Source organism: Uloborus diversus, chromosome 8 (assembly GCF_026930045.1).
Source record: "Uloborus diversus isolate 005 chromosome 8, Udiv.v.3.1, whole genome shotgun sequence".
Lineage (NCBI taxonomy): Eukaryota > Metazoa > Arthropoda > Arachnida > Araneae > Uloboridae > Uloborus > Uloborus diversus.
This window is the reverse complement of record NC_072738.1, coordinates 24075195-24080425: the sequence shown is the minus strand read 5'-3', so window position 1 is coordinate 24080425 and position 5231 is coordinate 24075195.

Genomic DNA, 5231 nt, shown 5'->3' with positions numbered 1-5231 from the left:
TTTCAAAAACTGCTTGCGGGTAAATAAAAAGCATCAAATCAGCCTGGAATAAGACACCTAACTGGGGAAAAACATTGCAAATTGATTTCATGAGGAATGAGATGAAGTAGTTCAAATGTTTACTTTTATAAATAATAAATGAAATGTTAAGATACTGTAATCATCTACATTTTATGCATTAAAGTTCTCGATTGTTTAGGGGGGGGGGGGTATGACCCTCCAGCCTCCATGACTCTCCCCTTGTATCTGCCACTGTTAATACTTTGTTTGAGAAAAAAAAAATAGAAGGGGGACAGAGGAATCACTGAGTAAAACTCGAAATGGAACCAATATTTTAAAGCTAACAAGGGGCCTGATTTTGAAAAAAAAATGGACTTTTAGAAACTTGTAACAGTGTACAGTTGTGAGCCCTACAATTTGCATTGGTCTTTTTATGACAAATTTCCAGTGCAAAAAATAATAATAATAAATGAAAAACATGTGTACTAAACTTGTTTGCAATATCTGATGATATACATTTCATTTTGCTACTGAGTGCAATAGGATATATGTGCACTACTCTTTAAAAAATGTTAAGTGTTCTGATTGTTTGTAATTTTGTGTCCTGATTTTTTTTTTTTTTTTTTTTTTTTTTTTTAAAGCCACTACAAAGTCTCAGAGACATTTCAAGATTTCTCTCCTCAGTCATGGATTAAAGGGGCTGAATTACCAAAGTTACCATGGCTTTGGACAATAAGAAGCCTGTAGATGTTGTTTACATTGATTTTCAAAAAGCTTTTGATAAGGTACCGCATGTTGCTCTACTTAGCAAATTAGCTGATATAGGAATAGGAGGGAAAACTTTCATTTGGGTAAAAAATTGGCTGACCGGAAGGAAACAAAGAGTAGTTGTAAGGGGAAATTATTCTAATTGGAGTGAGGTCTTAAGCGGGGTTCCTCAAGGATCAGTGTTAGGGCCTGTTTTGTTCATTGTCTTTATGAACGATATTCACAAAAATATTTCTGGGAACATGAACTGTTTTGCTGATGATGTCAAAGTTATGGGGACTGTAGAAAATGAAGAACAAGCAAATCAGCTGCAAGAGGATCTAGATCATATTACGGAGTGGGCTGATAAATGGGGTATGGCTGTTAATGTTGGGAAATGTCAAGTGCTACATTTAGGGCATGGAAATAAGTGTACAAGTTATTATTTGCAAGGTTCAGTCATTAGTCAGGCAGACAAAGTTACTGATCTGGGGGTCCTAATAAGTCAGGATTTAAAGTTTAGCCAACAGTGCAGCATTGCTAGCAACAAAGCCAATAAGATGCTTGGGTTTATCAATAGATCTATTTCAAATAAATCTAAAGAAGTTCTTCTGCCCTTATATAGAAGTTTGGTAAGACCCCATTTGGAGTATGCTGTTCAGTTTTGGTCTCCTTATCTTAAGAAAGACATTAATGTATTGGAAAGGGTTCAAAGGCGGGCTACAAGGCTAATAAGTGGACTTTCCCACTTAGATTATGATTCCAGGCTTAGAAGGCTAAAAATGTACAGTCTTGAGCAAAGAAGAGACCGAGGGGACATGATTCAACTGTTTAAATTTATTAAAACGAAAGATGTTACGGGGCTAAAGTTTAGCACTGAAAACAGGACAAGGGGTCATTGTTTTAAGCTATTTAAATCTCAGGCTAACATGGATATTAGGAAAAATTATTATTTTAGCAGGGGTAGTGGAGCCTTGGAATAGCTTACCAGAAGAGGTGGTAATGAGCAAAGGAGTAGACAGTTTTAAGAGGGCCATTGATCTTCACTGGGGATTGTAAATTGACTAGGACCAGTCTAGCTGGGCCCAGAGCCTGTTGCTGGTCGTCACTTTTGTATTTGTATTTGTATAAGAACAGAAATTCACTACGTAATTGCCACAATAGTCGGGGCTTTCCCGAGTCTTGCTGTGCTATACTCTCCTGTTTGAACAGATATTTGACCATAAGTAAGCCTTACATTACCTATTTAGTGCCGATTTTTATGATATGGTTCTATAATAACCAAGGACGGATGCAAGGGAGGAACGATCGCGCTCCTCCTTGAGCCGAGATGCAGGAACTGTCCCTCAACCTATTTTTGTTTCTCGAGTTCCAAAAATGTAATTTTAGATGATCTATAATGTTGTGAAAAAGTGGGCTCTCTATGGGAATTTTTTCAGAATTGTTGTCTTGAAAATGCAATCGTAGAATGTTGCTTAACACTTTAGTAATATTAATCGGAACACAGGTAGTTTTTCAAAGTTCCAAAAACTCTATTCTAGATGACATTATGGAGTTCAGGAGATCACCCCCAGAAAGTATAAATTGAAATTCAAAAAAGCAATTTTAGGACACCTTTGATGATGTTTAGTTAAAGGAAAGGGTTCAGGATGTCCCAATCCACTCCCAACAAAAAGAAATAAAGCAAAAGAAACTTAATTTGTGACGATCATCGGTGATGTTAAAGGGCGGAGGTTTTGGAATTTATTGAAAGGTAATCATCTGGATCCATCCATGGCAATAACCTACAGTTACCATTGACTGATAACCCATGATCTTACTATCATGTTTACTGACTTAATCTTAATTTTTTTATGATACTAACCATTTGACAAACTATTTCAGTTAGCACATCTGGAAAATGTATGTGTATAAAGAAGTGGTCATTTGTTGGTGCTAGGGAGTGGTGTTATTCAAAGGGGTTATGAAAAACCAGGCTTGTTTTAAAAGAGGGTCACAAAAAAAAACCTCATAAAGAAGGAGCATGAGAAATTATCCAATTTCCATTGCAGAAAATTAATTAAAGCAATTATACATGTTATGCTGAATGTTTTTCGAATGAATTAGCAATAATTTTAGCATAAAGCGACAAGTTTTTTAAGCGGCCTTGCCAGTCAATTATAATTTCTGCTGAAAATTTTTTAATCCTCATTGTATGCATTCAAAATCTTGCAGGTGACTAAACCAGCAGTACCGGATCAGTAGCTGATAGGCTGCTTGCAGCCTATCAAGCTCTTTTGTTAAGTTAACCATAAAGACTAGTGATGGGTATAATCAAGATCTCGGGAATCAAGTACTTCTGATAATTGAGACTTTTTGAAAACGAGAACTCGAGTGATTCATGACAGAACTTTTGAAATCGGGAACTCGAGTGATTGACTGCTGGGGTATTTTGAATTCATATCTCACAATGTTTCAAATTGAGATCTTGAAATGTTTTAAACTGCGTTTTTGAGTAATTAAAACTCAAGTTTTTCAAAATTGAGTTGACTTCGATAGAGGTGCCCCACTAAAAAGAGGAGGGGGGGGGGGGGGTCTATAGCACAAACAGCACCACTAAAATTTAAAGGGGCAGTTTTTTGAGAGGGTTGTTTTGTCTTATTTTTGAGTGCGAGATCAGTCTCTTTCTAAATGAATAATCTGTAACATTTGAGAGGGTTTGCGATTACCTTGGGGGAGAGGGATGAATTGAATTCTTAAGTTGTTTCTGCAGGAGTGAGGGATGCCATCAACCTGTTATTTAGGGACTGTGGTGGCCTGATTGGTGAAACTTCTGACTTGTGACCAGAGCCCCCCCCCCCCCCCCCCCCCCCCCGCTCATTCTTGAAACCAAAACTGGAAATCCACTGAGCGGTAAAGTCTGGAAACTTGCTACTTGGACGGAGTTTACATTAGATGCGGAATTTAGTAATTATTCAGTTACAAGTTTTGCTAATTCAGCCCTGCTGGTGTATATTAGTAATTTCGGTTTAAACACTGGCATTTTTAGTACCAAAGCTGACAACCATGGCTTAATTGTTTTCTTAACAGATCTTTATCATATAAGAGGGATGAGAGATTTAATCTCAATGGGGTCCTTGCTCCAAATTAGTAAGCATTTCAGAAGTAAGGAATTAAGAAGTATTAGTTCTACAATTACATTCGTTCAAATTATTTCGATGAATATCAATGTGTGGTTATTATTTCTAATACTCACTATGCTAAATTTGTATGCTGTATCAAAGGTCAAATATGTATTTCGTTGAGTTATTTATAGTGCAAGGATAAAGGTTATGAAGATTTCAAGAATAAAATTATTTAGTAAGCACTAGAAAAATAAATTTTTTAAGTGTAATCAATGCTGTAGTTGAGAGAAACATGTTTGAGGGGGGGACCTCCTTTTCATATGTACTCTGCACAATTTAAAGCCAAGAGAAAAAAATTTCTCTGAAATATTACCACACAGTAGCTTGTACAATTTATTTGTATATTTATGACGCAATGGGACTTGATGGCTATTGGAAATAACTTTTATGTCAGTTTCAGTTTTTTTTTTTTTTTTTTTTTTTTTGGGGGGGGGGGGAGAGGTGTATTGATGTAAGCAATTAAGGTTAGTAAAACCAACCCCCTCCCCTCCGAATCATTCAATTCATTTTAATTTTTTTACTGGAATTGTTTGCTATATATGTTGTTATGCCCTTTTCTTTAATTTCCATTTTTTACTCAGTAAAATTTTAATACTGGTCGAAATTTTAGATTTCATTAGTCACTATGATTCTAATTGGAGCTCATTCAGTTGCAGATGATTGACAAAGTACTATACCCATTCAGTGGCGGATACAGCCGGCGGGCAACCGGGCATTTGCCCGGTGGGCCGGTCATGATTCAGGCCGATCAACTTACAGCAAAGTCTTTCGGGCCTGTCTGCTAACAGCAAAATGTAAATTTAGTGCGCTGTGTTTAAAATAACGCAAATTCGCAAAACACAGCCTCAGCTCCTCTTTACGCTTGGGCTAAAGCTTGCCGGTGGAGGGAGGCAGCAGGGCAGTCACCAAGAGAGGGGGAGGGTTCCTGAAATGGGGCTACCCAAGGCCTGATTACCGCACAGGCTGTCGGCCTAGGCCTGGGGCCCCATGTTCCTAAGGGGCCTCATTTTTTTTAAATAATTATGCATAGCATTGCAACGATATGAAAAATACATGTATTTTTTTAAATAAAAAATTATGGACTTATTATTTAGAAAAAAACTTAAAGGGGAATTTTTAATCATTCTGCCAGTAACGAATTTACTTGGTCAAGATTATGAAGGGGCCCAAAGGGAATTCATAAATGCACATAAGTGATTTATGCATAGTTGTGTGATTAGACAAAGAGGCCTCCAAAAAGTGCATTCATGCTTTAAAAATGTAAATAAACATTGCATAGCCTTCATGGGGCCTCCAAATTAATGTGGACCTAGGGCCTCA